Source organism: Bubalus bubalis, chromosome 10, assembly GCF_019923935.1.
Source record: "Bubalus bubalis isolate 160015118507 breed Murrah chromosome 10, NDDB_SH_1, whole genome shotgun sequence".
Classification (NCBI taxonomy): domain Eukaryota; kingdom Metazoa; phylum Chordata; class Mammalia; order Artiodactyla; family Bovidae; genus Bubalus; species Bubalus bubalis.
Genome location: NC_059166.1, coordinates 47,819,659 through 47,842,440, shown reverse-complemented (window position 1 = coordinate 47,842,440; position 22,782 = coordinate 47,819,659). Strand labels below are relative to the sequence as shown.

The 22,782-nt window shown below is 36.5% G+C and overlaps 1 long non-coding RNA gene across 2 annotated transcripts in view; it reads left to right on the top strand.

Moving 5' to 3' along the window:
* Positions 1 to 16,073: 16,073 nt before the first annotated feature.
* The window catches only part of LOC123327699, a 31,633-nt gene continuing 24,924 nt past the window's right edge, over positions 16,074 to 22,782 (top strand). Inside the window, exon 1 of one of the 2 annotated variants that reach the window (XR_006542372.2) lies at positions 16,074 to 16,918. This is a non-coding gene — a long non-coding RNA (uncharacterized LOC123327699). The remainder of the gene's footprint in view (positions 16,919 to 22,782) is intronic. The other variant, XR_006542371.2, reaches the window with a different exon arrangement.

Below are 22,782 nucleotides of genomic sequence, written 5' to 3'. Positions count from 1 at the left end.
TTCTGATGGAGTGCCGGGACCTTATTTTCTGCTTTTTCAATACAGAAACAACCTTGCCGTGACTGTGGCGTTCTCTGTGCAGACACTCAGCTGACTGCCAATAATGTCATCAGGAGGATCAGCGAGAGCTGTACCCCTTTGTTGTCAGAGTGGGGCACACCACAGAAAAGGCAGAGATTAAGGGAAAGGCCACTTCTGACTCCTTTCTGCGTCCATTTCTTCCTACGTGAGGTACCTAGTTTTCTTTTCCCGTAGCTCCTGAAAGGATCATCTTATTTTCTCTTTCCAGAAAGCAAGGTTTTCTAAAACAATTACAGAGCAAGCTGCCCAAGTGTCTGCAGATAATGTCATGACCCCTTTCCAGGGGCAGTTTCATTTAAGCAAATTGTTTTTTGGAAGCCCTAAAAACCCTTGATAAATTTCTGCTCTGAATTTAATAATACATGACAAGTGGAAGAATATATTGTTAGTGGAAGAATTTTAAACATCTCAAAAACATAGTTCTGCAAAAGCCATCTTACTTCAGAAATTATCCACTTATGCCTCTAGTTCCAAGTGTCAGAGGTGAGGGGCGGTTTGTCCCTCTGCCTGACTCTCTTAATTGTATTTTTGTTCCCAGGCAGAGGTATTCTCTGGGCTCCCGGAGTCAAAGTGAGAGAGAGAGGAGGAAAAACACTAAACAGCACCAACTCCCAAGGCAAAGCCGCTTCTAGAAATTATTTAGCCTACAGTAACGTGGCTTGCTTTCTCATTTAATTTTATTTATGTTCTTCCATTATTTATTCTTCCTTTATCTGTTTCATCCATTATATTTATTGACTCTAGTTCCAAATATGTTTTTTATTAGAATCTAATTCTAAGCAAATAATTTAGAGATGTGCAAAAAGCAAAACATCAAATCTAAAAACATAAATTTAGTGCTGGTTTCTTTCCAGTCCAAAGTATTTACTAAAATGTGTAATTTAAGAAAAAAAAACTGAACATTTTGTTTATTTTAAATGTTATCTTGGAGAGTTATACTAATCTAAAAACTGCATTCTATGTTATTTTGATAGCCATATTTATTAAACCAAAACATCAAGACATACGCAGATTATAGAATGAATATCAGAACTCAGGACCATATCAGATATATGAGTAGCAAGTGACTGTCAAGATGTGTCATAAGTGAAGTGAAAGATTAGTTCCCTCAAATTACCTTGACTCACAAATGGAAAGGAATCAGGATGCCTTTACTTTGTATCCAGTGATTTCAGCATTCATAGGATGATTTTATTCACCAGACCATTGGTTGATCCATCCTACTCTGATTGAGGGTGACCCAACCCAGTCACCATCATGTCCAAGGAATCCTTCACTTCCTGCAGCAATTATTCTGGTTGGCAGGACTGTCTTCTTTAAAACCTTCTGTACTCATTATTCTTGCTGCCTCTGAAGGGTCAGTAATGTGTCTGCCAGTAAAGCATTGTCTCCTTCCATTTCCTATTCCCATAACCACAAGAAGTAGAAGCAGTTCCCCAGTTGAGGAAAGAGCATGTGTTCATTAATAACCACAGTAGTCTAGCAGCCAAGCCCTTGCTAATGCTCTGCTCATTTTTAACTTGGACTACTATAACTACACTCTGTTTTGTTTCCAAGGCTTTATTCTTCTGTCCAGTTTAAAATGATATGCATTCTGCAGATCAAATCATTTTCTAGATGGATTTAAGTTATGCCTGTGGGAAGAAACAGCCTGGGCTTGGCAATGTTGTGTATAAGGAGTGTGGTGTGGAATAGGGAGATGAGTGTCTAAAATAGGCGTATAAATATACTGTGTGATGATAGGGACCCAGTTTTGTTTGGTGTTTTTTGTTTTTTGTTGTTTTTTTTTTTTCGTATTCCAGGAATCACGAACTCTCAAGATCTAATTGCAACTTTAATGACTACATTTGACAAATTATAGGAAATTTCTCTGCCTGTGTCCCACCTTATTACATAGTATCAATAAATACTTTGTGTACAGCAAGATGATTTGACTTACATACATTGTGAAATGATTACCACAATAAATTTAGTGAATGCCCATCATCTCTTATAGATATAAAATTAAATAGAAAAATTGTTTTCCTTGAGATGAGAACACTTAGGATTTACTCTCTTAATAACTTTCATATATGACATACAGTGGTGTTAATTATAATTATCATGTTGTATGTTACATTCCTAGTACTTGTAATGGGAAGTCAGTACCCTTTGACTACCTTCATCCAGTTCTCCTTCCCCCATCCTCACCTCTGGTAACCATAAATCCGATCTCTTTTTCTATGAGTTTGTTTTTGAAGTATAATTGACGGACAATGCTCTGCTAGTTTCTGTTACACAACATAGTGATTTGACATTTCTATACATGGCAAAATAATCATCACAATAAGTCATTACCATCAATCACTTTTCAAAGATATTACATAATTATTGGCTATGTTCTCCACATCTTACATTTCACATTGTGACTCATTTATTTTGCAACTGGAAGTTGTATCTCTTAATCTCCCTTACCTATTTCTCTCACCCACTCACCCTGCTTCCTTCTGGCAAACACCTGTTCTCTGTATCTATAATTCTGTTTCCGTTTTGTTACTTTTGTTCATTGTTTGTTTTTTAGATTCCACATGTAAATGAATTCATATAATATTTGTCTTTCTCTGTCTGACTTCTTTCATGTAACATAGTGCCCTCTAGGTTCATCTATGTCTTTGCAAATGGCAAGATTTTATTCTTTTTATGGGCAAATAGTATTTCACTGTATATAATACCACATCTTTATCCATTCATCTAGATGGACACTTAGGTTGCATCCATATCTTGGCTGTTGTAAATAATGCTTCTTTGAACATAGGGTACATATATCTTTTCTAATTTGTGTTTTCATGTTTTTGGATAAATATCCAGGAGGGGAATTCCTGGATCTTATGATGTAGCTCTATTTTTAATTTTTTGAGCAATCTCCATAATGTTTTACATAGTGGCAGTACCAATTTATATTCCCATAAAAAATGCAGGAGAGTTCCCTTTTCTTCACATCTTTACCATTTGTTGTTTACTGTCTATTTAATAAGAGCCATTCTGACAGGTGTGTGCAGATATCTTATTGTGGTTTGACTTGCATTTCCCTGATGGTTAGTGATGTTGAACATCATTTCATGTCCCTATTGACCATATACATGTCTTCTCTAGAAATATGTCTATTCGGATTCTGTGCCTATGTTTTAATAGAGTTTTTTATGTTCAATTGCATGGGTTGTTTGCTATACTTTTGATATTAACCCCTTTTATGATATATTGTTTTCAAATATATTCCCCCATTTAGTAGATGTACTTTTTGTTTTGTTTCTTTTGCTGTGCAAAAAGCCTTTTAGTTTGATGTAGTTCCATTTGTTTATGTTTTTATTTCTCTTGCCTGAGGAGACAGGTCTAAAAAATTACTACTAAGACCTATGTTAAAAAATACCGCCTCTGTAGACTCAAATTTTTACAATGCTCTATATCAATTATATCTCAATAAAACTGAAAGAAAAAATAATTTTAAATTTAATAAATTATAAATAAATAATTGAGAGACCATCCATAATATAGAAAACTTATAAGGACCTGAATGTAAGAAAAAGCTCTTATATTAAAGGGTAATTTGGGAGAAATCTGCCTTACATTTATTTATTATCAGATTTTTTAAAAAGCCCACAATTTGTGCATGATATGCAGCAGATACTCAATAAATTTGAGTTTCCTTCATGCGTGTGCGTGTGTGTGCAACTTCTGCAAGCTGAAAAGCCACCAAAGAGTACTGCCATGCCATTGCTAAATAACTTCCTCTCTGATACAGCCAAATCAGCAGAGTCAATTTCTAAGGAACTTCTTGAGCAACAGATATGTAGTCCACCAAAATCTGCAGATAGAAAAGAGTAAAAGCAAGAGGAACTTGAGACAGTGATAGAAAAAGAGTAATTGTCTGCCACCCATGGACATCGTTCATCTCCTGGCATCCTAGACATTTTTGTGGTTTATATTTTGAAATTACTGTAGCCCTCCAAGAAAGAGTTAATTCATTACCAAACAGTGAGCCATTTCCTGTCCACTGAATTGTAGAATCAAAATAAGTACTATTTTATCAAAAGAACATTGGCTGTCACCTAGCGTTAATCACTTTCAGAACAATTATGATTTATTTATTTCCAGATTCCATTTTGGCAACTTGGAGCCTTACCTCACATGTAAGATTATTGCTGAAAACAGTGCTTCTCCAACTTGTCTTCCTTCATGTTTTTTGTCTCTTAAAAAAAATTAATTACATTCAAGCTAATGAGCTTGTGAGCCTATGTGAGGCCCACGCTAGCTCAAATATTGTTTGTATATAATCCTACACAGATGTGGAGCCAATAGGGAGCTAGATCACAGTGTGCTTTTACACATCTTTTAGTTAAATTAAAAATCCAAAAGCTAAATCTTGTGTTCTGAGACAGTACGTGAATTTGACATTTCCTGGAGGCGATTAGAATCACAAACCAATGAATAGACTATAGTCATCCATTTAAGTGGTTTGTGACTGTGAAAGACTAAATATTTACAATGTCTTTTATCCTTGGATACAATATAATGATTTCATCATTTTAATAGCTCTTTACTCAAATGTAGCTGCATCCCACTTAGATTTTAGAGACAAGAATTTAAAATAGTTTGGATCTCATTAACCATTTGAGTAAAGCCCAAGAATGACAAAATATATAGCAAGAGTTCAAGGTGTTGAAATTACGATTTTAGTTTTGATTTATGTCTTCCCTCCTGAATCTTGCACTATTTACCAAATTTTGCTCTAAATGTTCAGATAAGGAGATATATTTGTTCATACACAGTCAGAAGAAGGTCCCTAACAGATTTCAGGCATCTGCATATAAATACAGGGTTATGCTACAAATAGGGACTGGTTGATGAAATGTGAATGAACCAGGACAAAACCATGGAACTATTATGGAAGCAATGAAAGCAACGTTCCCCACAGCAAGCTGCATGAATAACTTTTTTGTATACAGGAAAATATGGTATTATCTCATAAAACCCATCATCTTGTCATTTGCTTTTCCTTTTAGAGTCCTACAAATGCCTGAATGTTCTTCCTCTCATTATTTTCCCTACGTATACTCTTACAGTTTCTGAAAAGAAAACTGAGTTAATATATTGGGTTAATGTTATTCTTTCCCTCTCCCTCCCATGTAGGATGAAAACAAAATTTGGTTTATTTTCAACACAGAAATGCAGAGACTACATTAACTGTTTATTGTGGGGGTTTTTGTATTTAGCTCTAGTACTCACAGGTTTTCACTTATATTAATTCTCAGTCTTTTGCATAAAAAAGAAATAAAACAATACTGACTGACATAGACACTATCAAAATAAATTTATAGTTACCTCCCCAAGGTGTACAGAGGATATGATCTACTAGGACTTTTGTACTAAGACTTTTGGCATTCTCCATTCGTAGTAGTTGACTTCAAAGATTATTTCATAAATCGCTATCCTAAGGCACCTATGTAAAATGTTTTATAATACCTTGGTTGGATCATCAGTCAAGACATAGTTTATGACATGATGAGGTAGAATCAAAATGAAAAAAAATGAAAAAAAATTAAAGCTAAGGGATTTTTGGTTTATAATATACTGATCCTTAATGATTATTCAAAGAAAACCATCTATGTACAAAAGAGAAATTTTTGTTTCTATCCCACAGCAGGGGGGGAAATACACACATATATATGTGGGATTAAATGTTATGTTTAATAATAATAAAAACTACAATAATAATAATAATAATAAAAACTACAAACAACAGGTCCTACTGTATAGCACAGAGATCCATACTTAGCACCCTATTATAAATCATAATGAAAAAGAATATTAAAAAACAATGCATATACAAATATAACTGAAGCACTTTGCTGTACAGCAGAAATTAACATAATATTATAAATCAACATTATTTAAAACAAAAACTCACAGTTACTTATTGACTTTAATACTCAATTTCCTTGCATTACATGACAATGTAATCTGCTGTATAATACTTTACAAACTTATTGAAAGTATAAAGTGAAACAATGTGCTTGAAAGAACTATGAAAATCAAAAGCAACATGTACTGAGAAGATGGCATCATTAATTCACTGGTAGTGCTGGCAAGTGAGGATGTATGAATAGCATCTGTGTCTGCCTTTTATTGTTGTTTCGTCTCTAAGTCAGACTCTTTGTGACCCCATGGACTGTAGCCTGCCAGGCTCTTCTGTATGTGGGATTTTCCAGGGAAGAAAACTGTGGTGAGTTGTCTGACTTTTAAGGGCTGTCACACAGTGGAAGAATCAGATCTATAGGATGTCATGGGTAAATCAGGAGGGAGGTCTCACCTTCCTTGGAACATAGTGGAAAACTACACAGAAGAGATAATATCTGGACTTGATATTGGAGGTAAAGTTAGGGTTCTTTCAAGTGAAGAAAAAAGGAAACAGTATTCTGCACAGAGGGAACAATAGGTACCCATACAGATAAGCAAGAAAAATCATAATAAACTCATCAAACTTGTGGCTGAATGGGAGAATCGAAGATAGCTGTAGGTGGCTGACCAAAAAACTGATGTATTAGGATCATTTATGTGTTAGTGTGATGAGTCAAGATTTCATTGCCTAGTTGTTTGGAGACTCTAGGGTTTTATTTACTTATTTATTTATTACTGAAGTGTGGTGGATTTACCACATTATATTAGTTTCAGTGTATGACAGAATGATTCAGTACTTTTACAGATTATGCTCCATTAAAATTTTCACAAGATAATGGCTATAATTCCCTGTATTTATATCCTTGTTGCTTATCTATTTTATACATAGTAGTTTGTACCGCTTAATCATGTACCCCTGTCTTGCCTTTCCTCTCTCCTAGAAAGAGAGAGGTTACCTACTGATAACCCCTAGTTTGGAAACACTGGGGTGAGAAAGCTCTTGAATTTTTAGAATGGAAAGTGTGTAATAAAATGTATATAAAAAAAAAAAAGGTAATCTCAAGTCAGCAGTGTGGACCTGTTATGGAAAGGATTGGTAAACAGACTAGAAAGAAAAATGGCTACAAATGTATTACAATTATCCAGAAAGAAAGGGCTAACAATCCATGTTAATTGACTGTACTACATGGTGAAGGATAAGCTGCAGAGTAACAGAAGTAGTGACATGTCACTACCTTTGACATTATATTAAGGATTTTGATATATAACTTTTTTGATAATAAAATGGGAGTAATTCTCTAAACATGGACTTAAACTCTACCAGAATGAAAAGTATATATTCCTCTATTGTGGTTCTCTGCAAAGTTTGCCAGTAAGTAGTTTATTTCTGACTTGACCCTCTTCCGCACAGTATATAAAGCATTCTCAAAACATGTAAAACAGATGCAAGCTAGCAATCCTTTCCCTTTAGTAATTTCTGAGATGAGATATGGAAGATTTAGGAAAAATTCCATTGTGCCCCTCTCCCCTTCTTATCACACTCTCATTTGAACAGCATTGTCAAGTCCTGGGATTTCAGCAAGGGTCCTTCCTACATGATTGGTGATGCGGTCGTGAATCACCATGACATGCATCTCCCGAGTGTCTCCTTTTTCACTCAGTTCACTGATATACTTTGCTCAAGGGTGCAAATGTTCATGGTAAAAACTTACTTATCTCTTTCTCTTTGTTTAATGCATGATCTTAAAATGCCTGCATCATTGCTGTCTGGACAGTTCATACTCTAACCTCCAATGAGGCAGGAATTGAGCTTTATTAATTCCCGTTTATAACAGTACTGCCTTCTAAAAATACAGACATTTAATAAATGTTTTGGTGATAATGGAATAATTTATCTCTTCTAAGGAGCATCCCTTTCAACTGAACCAAGAACAGCATACACTGTACTGGTTTAGGGAGGATAAATGTAAGTCCATGACAGTTAAAAATGATAGGAGGAATAAAAACTCATCCATCTGCCTAATGACTAAATTTCAGTGGTGAAGATTTGATAATTCTAGTGAAGTTGTTAGTGGAAGAGCCTTTTAGTTTAACACATTTTAAAAATTCAGGGGAGTCTGACTGCTTGTACTAGCTCAGTAGTGTCAAGCCAATTTAGGCAACCTCAATGAACTCAGGAAAAGGACACGACCTGTATTTTCACTTCAAAACAAAAGAAAACATGATTTGTTTCTGTTTAAATTAGTTCAAACTTAGTTCAAATTTTTCCAATATGGTATCCAAATCACAGAATTTAAGCTTGTCCTTATACACATATACACACAGACGTACACACAGGTATGTGTGTATGTATATATATATATATATATATATATACACACACATATATACTTTACACATATATAAACATATATACATGTATATGGAGAAGGCGACGGCACCCCACTCCAGTACTCTTGGCTGGAAAATCCCATGGACGGAGGAGCCTGGTGGGCTGCAGCCTATGGGGTCGCTAAGAGTCGGACACGACTGAGCAACTTCACTTTTACTTTTTACTTTCATGCATTGGAGAAGGAAATGGCAACCCACTCCAGTGTTCTGGCCTGGAGAATCCCAGGGACAGGGAGCCTGGTGGGCTGCCATCTATGGAGTCGCACAGAGTCGGACACAACTGAAGTGTCTTAGCAGTAGCACACGTATATACATACATATATTTATAAATATACACATGTATAAAATATATATGTATATCATATCATTTTTATGTGTTATTACTTGAAAAGATCATTATATTCAACTTCTTGCATCAAAAAGCTTCTTATCAACTGACATAGATGTATAGCTGAATTAAAATAAGCTTTTATTTATAGAAATTTAAGAATTAGGTTGTTTTTTATTGATTTAGGTTGTGTATGGATTGATATGTGTGTATGTGTTTAATACCTACAAAAATTGACCCATGCAGTTCCTAGAGCTGCTGCTGCTGCTAAGTTGCTTCAGTCTTGTCCAACTCTGTGCGACTCCAGAAATGGCAGCCCACCAGGCTCCCCCATCCCTAGGATTCTCCAGGCAAGAACACTGGAGTGGGTTGTCATTGCCTTCTCCATTGCATGAAAGTGAAAAGTGAAAGTGAAGTCGCTCAGTCGTGTCTGACTTTTAGCAACCCCGTGGACTGCAGCCTACCAGGCTTCTCCGTCCATGGGATTTTCTAGGCAAGAGTACTGGAGTGGGATGCCATTGCCTTCTCCAAGTTCCTAGAGACTGCTTGCTAAAAACTTGGCTGATTGGTTGACTTCTTTTCATAGTCACATAACCAGTTCAGTTCAGTTCAGTCTCTCAGTCATGTCTGACTCTTTGTGACCCCATGAATTGCAGCACGCCGGGCCTCCCTGTCCATCACCAATTCCCGGAGTTCACTCAAACTCACATCCATCTGATCGGTGATGCCACCCAACCATCTCATCCTCTGTCATCCCCTTTTCCTCCTGCTCCCAATCCCTCCCAGCATCAGGGGATGACATTTCCAATGAGTCAACTCTTCTTATGAGGTGGCCAAAGTACTGGAGTTTCAGCTTTAGCATCAGTCCTTCCAAAGAACACCCAGGACTGATCTCCTTTAGAATGGACTGGTTGGATCTCCTTGCAGTCCAAGGGACTCTCAAGAGTCTTCTCCAACACCACAGTTCAAAAGCATCAATTCTTCGATGCTCAGCTTTCTTCACAGTCCAACTTTCACATCCATACATGACCACTGGAAAAACCATAACCTTGGCTAGATGGACCTTTGTTGGCAGAGTAATGTCTCTGCTTTTTAATATCCTATCTAGGTTGGTCATAACTTTCCTTCCAAGGAGTAAGCGTCTTTTAATTTCATGGCTGCAATCACCATCTGCCATGATTTTGGAGCCCCAAAACATAAAGTCTGACACTTCTTCCACTGTTTCCCCATCTATTTCCCATGAAGTGGTGGGACCAGATGCCATGATCTTAGTTTTCTGAATGTTGAGCTTTAAGCCAACTTTTTCACTCTCCTCTTTCACTTTCATCAGTACTAAGATTTAAAAAAAAAAAAAAAATCTTAAAATGAAGCAAAACAGATTTGTAAAAGGAAATTTCTCATCCTCACCAGAACACATTTTTCATATCTGTTCTATTTAGGTTAACATGTATTGTCAAACAACAAGAAAATTAAAAGTATAATAAAACCTTGTGTCCTAGTCTGTTGAGTAATTTCTTCTTGTTCTGCCCCCAGAGCAAGAGAAGTGCATTGGTTATTTCAAAGACTTAGAAAAAGCATTATCTGAGTATTTTCAAATAAAGCTTATTAAAGCACATTGTTTCCAGCCAAGCCTATTAAAGCCACCATTGTGATTATACTATATTCCTTACTAACATGTAATACAAATTCAGTTTACTCCTTTTGCTGCAGTTATTGTGGTAGATGGTGATTTCTTAAAAAGAAACAATATACTCAAGTCAGTAGTTTTTAGTATGCATCAGAAATAGGATAGTTAGAATTTCATTTATATAATTTTAAATCATGGAGTTGATTTTGTAGATACCACTGAAATACTTATTTAAGGGACACACTCTTATTTTAGAAAATGTAGTTCCCATTTTATCATTTATATTTATGTTCCAGTAAACTTGCTTTCTCCTTTGATTTAATTTTATCCACTGAAAAATTGCCTCTGATGTGTTTTGCATTTCCCTCCTCCCTCCAGATCTGTCCTTACATGTTTCACCACCAGCAGATTTACTCTGATGTTGTTCGCAATTTCTGCCACCAGAGAAAGTTGTGGATTTTTCCCCTCCCTGTGGCTGCCTTGCAAAGGTTTAAGGGAAGCTGAGCTACATTTCAGTTCAAAGTGACACTTCTGTCCAGTTAAGCTTCATATTTATTTCTTTGAAAATTTAATTTTTGTGCCTAAAAATAAATAACCATTGTTAGTTTATATTGACATTTTGAGACATCTGAGACAATAGTAAACAGACATTTACTATTCCTCAGAGTATTTCCCTTGAGTTAACAGTTTTTATTTATATGCTTGATTTTTAAAGGTTTATTGAATTCATAATTAAATGTATTATGTCTTTGAGCCAAATGACTTTAAAAGTATGTACATCTAGTTTTATATTGCTAATCAATAGAAAAACATTCAAAATACAGTGTTGAATCTTCTCCACTAGGGGGGCCTCTTTGGATCTAAGGGCTGCAACCTCTGACAGAAAATTTGAATTACTTTGACACTGCTTTTCCTATTTGTGAGGGTAGGATCAAAAGTACTTGCACTTTAATGCCTTAAACTCATTTAAGAGAAAGATATTGACTTCCTATTATATTTCTACACTTGTAATAAAAACATTGCTATAATAAAATTAAAAATGGTTATAAGAATTTACCAAATATTTTCTGGGTGTCAGACATTATGATAAGGTTTGCATCAGGAAGAATAGGATAGGCTATGCTATTGTAGAACAATCCTCGAGTCACCTCTAATGTTCAGCATGAGTCAGCATGACAGTCTTAGCTGAAGGAGGCCCCTTTTCCATGTATGTCTCCATAAAGCTTCCAGCAGGCAAGAAGAGATGTGGCAAATCTTAACTGGCCTTTCTGAAGGCTTCTGTATGCGACTTTTTTCTGTCCAACTTTCAAAGCAAGTCACTAGGCCATGCCTAAATCCAAAGGTGGTAGAAAGTGTAATCCTATTATACATCAAGAAGAAACAGAATATGTGAGAGCAGCCCTAAAATTGGGAGAGTCTTCTACAATTCACAAATCAGCTTCTCTAATAAACCCTAGGACTTTCTGCTAGCTCTGTCAAGCTCTGTTTCCTTACTTTGCTTTATTTTCTTAAAAGTAATTTTATGGCAAAACCAATACAATATTGTAAAGTAATTAGCCTCCAAAAAATAAAAAGAAAAGAAAAAAGAGAAGTAATTTTAAATATATGAACTCTTATAGTTTGTTCCAAAAGTGTGGATATGGATAGATATGAATAATCAATAGCTAGAATGTACTCTCAATGAGGACAAGAACTTTGTCTACTTTTTCCTTTCTTCCTCTACCCTTTTCTTCCTATCCTTTCTTTTTTCTTCTTAACTTTATGGTCAATACCTTCAATAGCACCTGCCACATAATAAATATAAGAATGAATGAATTATATGCATTTTACAAATAAATAAGCTGAATCTTAGAGATGTTAAGTAACTTAAGTAAGATAATATAACCATGAGTTGCAGAGCTATGATTCTGAACCCAAGGTTTAAACACTCAACTATAATAGCTCCTGTGCTCGATGATTTCTTGCCTGGAGAATCACAGGGACTGCGGAGCCTGGTGGGCTGCCGTCTATGGGGTCGCACAGAGTCGGACATGACTGAAGCAACTTAGGAGCAGCAGCAGCATGAAAAGTTTTTATAAGAGAAACATAGACAGATTACTATGAAAATAAAAGAGTAAAATCTCACCATCAGATATAGCATGTTTGAAGCTGATGAAAAATGGTAGGAAGGAAGGTTTCATGAAGGCTGTATTAGATTTCCAGTGAGATCTCGAAAATATGTTTACTACTTTTTTTGAAATAACTTCTTAGAGTTTCTGCTATGAACTAGGCATGAGCTAGCTTTTAAGGATATTGTTATTGTTCAGACACTATATCTGACTCTTTGCAATCCCATGGGCTGCAGCACACCAGGGTTCCTTGCCCACTGTTTCCCAGAGTTTGCTCAAACTCATGTCCATTGAGTCAATGATGCCATCCAACCATCTCATCCTCTGTCACCCCCTTCTCCTCCTGCCCTGTCTTTCCCAGCATAAGGATCTTTTCCAAAGAACTGGCTTATTGCATCAGGTGGCCAAGGTATTGGAACTTCAACATTAGTCCTTCCAATGAATATTCAGGGTTTATTTCCTTAGTATTGACTGGTTTGATCTCCTTGCAGCCCAAGGAACTATAAGGATATAGAAATACTCCAAAGAGGAAAGACAAACTTTGTCCTTGTAGTGCCTCTAATCTCATGAGTTATGTGCCAGACACACAGCCAAAAGACACTTCTCAGTGAGAGGCTGATGGTCCTGTCTGCAGTTTTTGGAGGAACAGGTGTGGGTGAGGAAGGGGAGTTTCTACATGGTCAAGTGAGCAGATGTTGACAGGACTACACCCTGCACAAATGTCTTTGGGAGCTATTGACACCAAAGGCTGTCCCAGCTCATGATTGTGGCACAAGAAGAAACAGGGTCTGGGTCCCTGCTGTATTTCTTCTTCCTTCTTTACTAAAGTACCCCCAATCATATTCTTCCACATTGCTTTACAGGCAGAGTCAGATAAAAGAAAAAACACTACTTGTCATAAGACAGACTTTGGGCAGGGACTCAGAAAGAAAATACTTAAACTATCAGTCTTCTGTACTTATAAGAATGTGAAATTTGACTCTTCCTAAATAAATGGGCAAAGTGTTTTACTTATCAATAACTATATTGATTAACTTCTGAGTTCAGGGCACAACATTTTAGTTAGGGGCCAGTGGATGGGACGAGAATGGTACATAATAATACATTTAGACATTCTCAACTGAAAGTAAGTGGTAAAGACACAAAGTCTACTGACATCCAGAGGAAAGAGTGACATCCATGGGATACATTGAATGCTGATTGTGGTCAGTAAAGCAGCACTTTCCAGACAACTAGATAAGGAGTTATCAAAGTGGGAGTTATCTCATTGAGGATTATTCTTGGCTGCCTATAATATTTATTGTTGTTCAGTCATTCAGATGTGTTCAAGTCTTTGCAACCCAATAAACTGCAGCATGCCAGGCTTCCCTGTCCTTCACTATCTCCCAGAGTTTGCTCAAACTCGTGTCCACTGAGTCAATGATGCCATCCAGTCATTTTATTCTCTGTCATCCCCTTCTCCTCCTGTCCTCAATCTTTCCCAGCATCAGAAAAATATAGAGCCCTCAAATCACAGTGTCTTTAAAAAAGATAGATTTTCTTTATCTCACTAAAAAACATCCATAGGTATGTGGTAGAATATGATGTGGTATTTCCCCAGGATTCTCTTTTTTGTTCTGTTATTTATTCTGGAAAAAAAAAATGCTGCATACTCAAAGGAGTAGAATTCCAGAGTTAAGTAAAGGAATTATTTATAGAAGTGTTAAAACGGTTAAGAGTAGCAAAAGAGAATGTTGAAGATACCAAGGACTAGCAACAGGGGGACTCCAACATATCCTTAAGCTGCTCCAGGAAGTTAGAGCTGTGGCCATACGAAGAGGACCTTAGAAAGAGGAACACAGCTGCTGCTAAAGACCAGCTCAGCAGAGAGGAAGTATAGGGAATGAATAAATAATCAATTTCCCATTGACATTTTATTGCCTCCCATTGGCCAAACACAACCAGAAGCTACAGAGCAAGGAAGCCCAGGGAGATACTTTCAGCTTCTCAGAGCACAGAACAGGGGATATAAAAGTAAAGAATTGAACCAGAAGAACAAACAGAAAAATCAACACAATTCCCCACTCAGCATTGTCCCCCTTAGCATCTGTTCTTTTTTTTTTTTTTTTTTCCATTTTGGGCAGCTGGAGTCACAAAATTACTTGGTGTCTCATCATTAAGTGTTAAGAGTTTACCAGGACCCAATTGTATGGCAGAAGCTACTTTTCAAATTGAGTTTATAACTGGTGGCAGAATAGGTTATGAATTTAATTAAAATCCAAGAGATCTCCACTATTACTCTCATATGTGGATTTATCAGACACCTCACAAAGTATCTCCATGTATCACAGTCCCTTTCAAGACCATTGTCCCTGCCAGGTCCTAAGCCTAGACATGCTGTGTAGCCTTCTCTTGCTTTGGACCGAGTCATATCATAACCTTAAAGATTACCTGGTAAACATAACAAAACAATATGCCCAAATAATTTGCACATTTGCTTCAAAATCTGAAGTTAATCAACTGTTATGCCTATTTGGGCAGTATTGAAAAATGCAGCAATTTGTTTTTTCACTTTAAGAGAGAATCCCTAGATATTCCCCACCTGAGAAACCCCAAGAAACTTCATAGATTTTGCCAGCCTGAATGCATCAAAATTTTGGTTGCTTGTTACTCTCTTTTTACTTGTTTCAATTAGCATAATGTAATGGATCAGCATGTAGTCTATAGAAAACTACAAGCAAACAAATAAAGACAATTCCTTCATATTAGATTATGACAGTGGAGAAGGCAATGGTACCCCACTCCAGTACTCCTGCCTGGAAATCCCATGGATGGAGGAGCCTGGTAGGCTGCAGTCCATGTTGTTGCTACGAGGCCGATACGACTGAGCGACTTCACTTTCACTTTTCACTTTCATGCATTGGAGAAGGAAATGGCAACCCACTCCAGTGTTCTTGCCTGGAGAATCCCAGGGATGGGGGAGCCTGGTGGGTTGTAATCTATGGGGTCACACAGAGTCAGACATGACTGAAGTGACTTAGCAGCAGCAGCAGATTATGACAGAGAGCAAAAGAATTATCACAGAACAGAAAAAAAAAAAAAAAGATGGCAAATAATGTGACTGTTGCTGACAAGTGAAGACAATCTGTTTCTGATTTTCAAGTGTATTTTTAAGGTGATAGCATACCAGGGCCTAGGGCTTCTTCACGTGCTCCAGTGTAGACATCATGTCCAGAGCAACAGATGCAATTTTATTTTCTGATTGTTATAAAGACTTTTATAATCCATAATCACTTTCTAAGATATTTCTAAGTTTGTAGTAGGCAAACAAAAAAATTAAATGGCTAGAAAATAGAAATACCCACTCCATTATCTCTAGGTCCTTGGTAGTGGCAGCAATGTCTGCAATACCCACCAGGAATGCGGTATTGCTTTTGATTTGTTAACTTTTGATTTAGTATTTTAGGGGAGAATGCCACAACAGGAAATTATATAGACCATTTCTACAATAATAGCCCTCATTCCTTAGCACAGAAAACCAATGTGAGGACTGTGTCAGTCGCTAAGTATATATATTCACTCCAAAATATTTCAGGACTAGGGAAATAACAGGAGAAATAATCCCAAAGGATTTGGTGTTAAAATTGGCTTTGCCAAGATTTCCTCTCTCACCTGATCTCCATTAGCTCCTAATTGGACCAGAGGCCCACATGGTTCCACTCAGAGCCAGCATCTAATAATCACATAAGGTCTGGCTATTTGCTTTTTCCCAGTCACATTATTAAGGGATAATAGCCTTCAGAGAGGACTTGGAGGAAGATTCACAGTAAAGGGTTGAGGCCATTTTGGAGGATTTTTCTTCAAAGAGGGCTGGTCTCCCTGCCAGTCATTCTGACTCTCTGAGATAGTTTATATTTTAGAATTGAATGAGAGACAGTGAACCTCACTACAGTATTTCAAGTCTTAATTTTACTCAGCAGACCTGGAATGTTCTGCTTATAAGTCAAACAGCACATTAAGAGGTTGCCCAGCTATTTCAATCACAGAGCCCTGGGAATAATTAGCCACAGCTATAGACCTCTGTGGCTGATTAGGGTAATTGTGCCCACTACAGCTAAAGGTTACATGCTAGCACCTGACCTCACCATGCTGGGATCTCATTTGTGCTGGGGAGCCTAGTGCCATGGCAGCAGACTCACTTTCTTCCTGAGCTCAGAGAGAGCAGCCGCCGTAGCGCTGGTAGCTCTTGTCGCGAATTCTGGTGTTCCATGGACTCCTTTGTGCATTAGTGAAGAGAATTTCCTGCAAGCTGACAGTCATCTTTGTATGGAAGCAGTTCCTCATGGAGGAGGCCCTGACTGTCTGTACCATGCTTGGATCTAATTCTCATTTGGGGAATGGTGTCAACAAGGAATCTTGGGAGTGGAGACTGAAGAGAACCAGCATCTTCTCGTGAGATATCTCCACCAGGTAACATGATTTTGTTTATTTTTGCATTGTTTTTCTGTTTTCAGTGTGATAGAAAACAAGTTGAGTGCTTGGAGAGGGAGGAAGTTAGGAGGGTTCAAATTCTCACGCCCGCTGGTGTCTATTTGAACCCAAGCTACATCTCAGGTCACTGGTTTTCCCCACTGCCACTGTTAACTTATCATTAAGAGATCTGTAGGAATGTGCAGTGTAGTTTTATAAATCTGCACCAACTTTCACAATCTGTCTATCCCCATATACATAGTGTCTGAGTCCGGGGAGCTGATAAATATTGGTCATTCGGGATGTAGTAAAAACGTATGAGCTGTAGCTTAAGAAAGGCTTGAGTTTAGAGCCTTCCTCTATTAGAACCTCTAGCTATACATCTAGTTATCTTTGTTTTATTGTTAAAATTTGGGTGTTGTTTTTTATCTATGTTTAATGTGAGGAATAAATGAGAGGACATATATAATGTTCCTTATGAAAGCGCTGCTCATTATGAATTTCTATTTCCATCATTCCCTTTATTTTCTTTCCTCTCCCTTTTACCTACTTCAGTGTAATTTATAAAATAGTACTGCTATAGTCCCCACTTCACCTCAAGAATTCGAAACTTTCTAAATTCCCTGCCTTTAACAAGCTAAAAAATGCCAGTGACACCATTGTATGTCTTTGTAGTATCCCTTACAGAAAATATTAGAGAAAATAGTAATAAAGCATTCCGAACACCTTGGGAAAATAATAACTCAAATATTTATGCAGAATTTTATAACACTGGCTATGTAAACAAAATGAAAACAAGTTTTATAAGTCATAAATACTGCACATTTCAATTCTGATAATTTTAAGGACACTGTTTACCAAATATAAAATAGGAGTTGGAAATCTATAAGAATTTCAATAACTGAGTCTCTGTTCTGTGCCCTTTGAAGGCTAGTGCTAAATCTGATAGGTGCTTTTTAACTTCCTGTTAATATTTCCTCACTAATCATTTGTAAAGAATTAACAGTGCCAGAGCGGAAGTTTTTTTTTTCTTTTTTCTTATTCTTATTTACTATACAAACAGCCATTTGTTTGCTTTCAGTTTTATTCAGTGATTCCAAATTGGTCAATAAAATGCTAATGATTGCCAACATACTATATTTCTCACTGGGAGATCATCATTTAATTCTAACAAATGCCAGTTGGATACTTGTTAAAACAGCAGGAACTAATTCATATATTCGAGCTAAATAAATAAAGTTTGATTGCATATTTGTTCCACTCCGCTTTGATGACTAGCACTGTTAGAGAGGTGCTTCGTACAAATTACCCTGGAAAAGCCTGATAACCAAGTCTCAGTGATAAAACTGACATGTTAACAGTGCGGCTAAATATCATTTTGTTGGTGTTGCTGTAAATGGGTGTTAGCCCTTGAAAGTCACATTCTGAAATTCTGGGGCAGGTTTATTACACCTGGAAAAGCCCCATAATAGAGACCTGCAGAAACTTATCAATATTTTCCATAAAGTCTCTGTGTGTCAGCCTATCCACTCCCAATTAAAAAATCCTGCTAAGACTAAGGATAATCCTAGAACATTATACGATGAATTTTAATCGCCTAAACATAAAAGTGAGTTGAGGGAAATGCTTAAAGTTCACTTTAAAATAGACTTTCATTGGTCCTCTTCTTGAAGCTTCTTTTGATTTCTTGAGAAAATTTACACTCTCAAATATTCATTTTTGAATAGGTTTCTAGTAAAACATTTGTCAGGTTTTTTTTTAAATTTCATGTAACTTTTCTAAAAATTTTTAATTGAAGGATAATTGCTTTATAATGTCATGTTGGTTTCTGCCATATGACAACTTGAATCAGCCATGAGCATACATATGTCTCCTCCCTCTTGTACATCCCTCCCACCCTACCCCATCCCAACCCTATAGGTTGTCACAGAGCACCGAGTTGAACTCTCAGGACTTGCTTTTGGGAAATATGACCACTGTCTTATTTGTGATTAGCTCATGTGACATTCTAACGTGATCTTCCTGTTTGCTCTTTTCATATGGTTAACAAAGTGTCTGTGTTTACCCAACTAGGGTCTTATTTTGTGATTTAATTTCACAATAGTCAAGACTGTATGGAAAACCAAAAGCTCAGTTGGCTTGATGTTTTGCAAAATATCATATAAGAAACAAATTATGTGTAACTTTAATTTTTAAAGTTTAATTTCTTTAAAAGTTATTAGGATCACAGCAGAGTCAAAAGTTAAGTGACAGCTTATGAACCTTTTATTCAGAGTTGAAAAGAAACAACTAAACAATTAAAATTCTGTAATTTTAATAAGTCCAATAAGGACATGGAATGATGCTGATTGCTGATTTATTTTATGTTTATAATCACCAAATAACTGTCTTTCGGTAACCTTCTCAAATATTACTAATATTCAGAGAGAAGATTTTTAAGCAGGTTCTCTAATGCAGATTCATGTTGAACAGTACTTTTGCCTGAAGACTTTTGTGTTTGTTAGAGATGGAAGTTTCTAATGTCAAAATGATAATTCAGAGTAAGTGTACAAAACTTTACACAGAGCTGTCCTTGACATAGCAGGAAGCAGATTACAAAGATTTTAAAGTCATAATACACTGAAAAAAGGCTCTAACACTTCTTTATTGTATCTGTTAATTTTCTATTATTGCTAAGAGTATTTGATTATTTTTAAATTCCAAAGTGCAAATGTCAGCCAGGTTATCACATCCATCTCCTTCTATGTAGAATGATTTACCTCAACTGATGTGACTGGCCAGATCATACTTATGGCATGATGTACATTACTATGTTACTAATTAAAGATCTAAGTTATTCAAATATAAAATCATTGTTTAACATGTATTTGTGTACATAATCATTATAAATCACTCTCATTCAAATCATTGGCATAATTTGAAGGTGAGAATATTGAGCTATAATTTTAATATTGTCTTAACAACAGAAGTGATTCTGAAATCAAGTTGAACCAGGAATCCTGGTGGCTCAGACCGTAAAGAATCTGCCCGTGATGCAGGAGAACCAGGTTCAATCCCTAAGTTAGGAAGATCCTCCACAGAATGGCTACACACTCCAGTATTCTTACTTGGAGAATTCCATGGACAGGAGCCTGGTGGACAATAGTCCATGGGATCACAAAGACTCAAACACAACTGTGTGACTCACACTTTCACTTTATTTCTTTCAGAAACCATTAAAGTTTCTAAATGGAAAAAAAATGAGAACAGGCAATATTAAAGTGAATAAGAGAAATAGAAAACCTTAAGAGAAAAATTAAAAGAGTAAAATCTGAGAAATGTTTATTAAAATGTAATAGCTAACAAATGTGTATTGAACATTTGGTGTATGCAGAACACCATGTTTATCCTAGGTCAATAATGAGTTCCTTACCCTGTGGACGGACATGCCTAAGAGATAGTCATTTATCAATGCATTAACAGTTTAGTTGTTACTCTGTAGGGTTGAGAAGAGAAAAAAAGATCACTTTTTACTTGATGTCTAGGTAGTGAAAAGTTAAAAGAAAAAGATATAATGCAGGTCATTTGTTCAGCCCACATAGAGACTCAGAGGCTGGGCTCTACCATATGCTGTGTTTATGTACCCATGGTGTGCTGAGAGCTGCTTTATACTTTAAAGTAGCTGCCGTTTGTTGAGTACCTACTATGCGCAGACACAATGTTCAGTGTTTCATATGTAATAGCAATTTTCAAAACCAGTTTTGGGTGTGCCTATTTTATAACAGATGATTCCCAAGTCAGAGAATTAAACAAATTACCTGAATTTACACAGCTAGTGAAGGGATGAGTCAAACAGGAAATATTTGTGACCCTACAGTTGATACATTTTCTGATAAATTTCAAAGCCACCTTCAGAGCATTATGATGTTGATGGAAAAAATTCACCATCAAGGTGTTGAGTGAATCTGTACTTTTAATCTCATCATGTTGCTCAATACGCCCATCCACACTTTGAGTTGACCAATTATATTCCAATACACTTAAATGAAATCTTCTTCATTTCTTCAGACATAAATCATTATGGTAATGTAACAGGATAATCGCTAACTGTGCTCCTTTTTATCTACACTTTCACTTTTTCCTGGGATTTAAGAGCACCTTTAAAACAGTAGTTTATTGGTGTTTAAAATCTCAGTGATACAAGTGAGTCTGTGATAAGCATGAAAATTGCTTCCACCTAATTGTAGTTCATAATTTCATTTTCCTTTTGCTCTCATTCCAAAGAAAATTTTATACAAATTAAAAAATCTAGTTCACCTAAGACACTTTATTAGAAATTAAAATCACCTGGGCTCAAACTGACCAGACTAGATTTGTGGTGCTAAAGGATATAAATAGCTACAAAATGTTGATGCTATAATTAAAGGGAGATAATAGAGCAAATATCAAAGGTGCCTTGAAAACAGGTAGTATCTATTTTGCATGAGGAAAAAAAAATATGTGCCAGTCCTTAGTAGATAGTGGTGAATAAAATGGATACAGTTCCCAAACATGTGGAGCTTACAGACATGAAACAGAGAACACAAATATGAGTATACTACAGCATATCATGGGACTTCCCAAGTGGTGCTAGTGGTAAAGAACCCATTTGCCAATGCAGGGGAGGAGACATAAAAGCACAGGTTCAATCTCTGGGTCAGGAAGTTCCTCTGGAGAAAGAAATGGTAACCCACTCCAGTATTTTTGCTAGAGAATCCCATGGACAGAGGAACCTGGTGGGCTTCAAGACCATGGGGTTGCAAGAGTTGGACACGACTTAGCAACTAAACCACCACCATCACAACATATGATAGTGCTAGGAAGGTAAGAAAAGAATGCTAAGAAAAATGAGGTAAGATTGAGATATTAAAGAAAAACTCATAGAAAATATTATTTCAGGTAAGCACTGGAGGGTAAGTTAGAATATACAGGTGAAAAATGGGAAGGGAAGTGCTCTAGATAGACCCTCTAGTGCAAAATGTTTTGGCACATGTAAGGAACTGAAATATCTGTTGGAATATTGCAACCCAGGCAGAAACTAGAGCACGATATTTAAATAAGCAATGGCCAGACTTTAGACTTTAGGACTATCATGTGAAGAAGACTACATTATGGTAAGGGAAAGACATTAAGGGTTTTAATCATGGGATTGAGATCATTCAATTTAGTTATAGTGGGATCACAATTTGATTAAAACAACATTAAAAATGTGCATAAAGACATATGAATTCTGTTGCTTATTTGTAGGTTCTTATATTTATCTTTAATTTCCCCCTATCTTTTACCAATGAATCAGCAGAGGGTGGAAATAGCTATATTCTTCATTCTGCATAAAGTTTAATCAGACATGATAGTTCCCTTGTTTAATCTTTCTTGAATAAAAACACCCTTTCTCTCATCAGACTTCCCTCCCTACTCCCTGACTCTCCCCAAGGTGTCTTTTGGATATTTCCAAGGTATTGGAGAGCTAGGTTGGTATCATGCAGTTGGGAATTGGTAAAGAAAGTGATTTTCAGATTCTCCTGTTTCTGTGGCTTCTCCTTCCCTCCCTCTCCCCCACATTCTGCTTCCGATCGCCAATCAGAAAAGGGAAGTTTTCAGGTTACTTCCCCTCTGTCAAATCCTCCTAGCACCAGGAAGCAGCACTCATTGCCACACACGGAAGGAGAGCTTTTTTTTCAATAGGAAAGACAGGAAAAAGAGTCTTTGCCCCATATAAAGATGAAGATGAAGGAATTAAGATGCTTCTTTCTCAACAAAGTTCACTACCAAGCCACTATTTTGCTGCAAAATCCCCTCGTGAAGATGAGACAAAGAAAATGGTTTTTGTATTTCTCAGTCTTCAT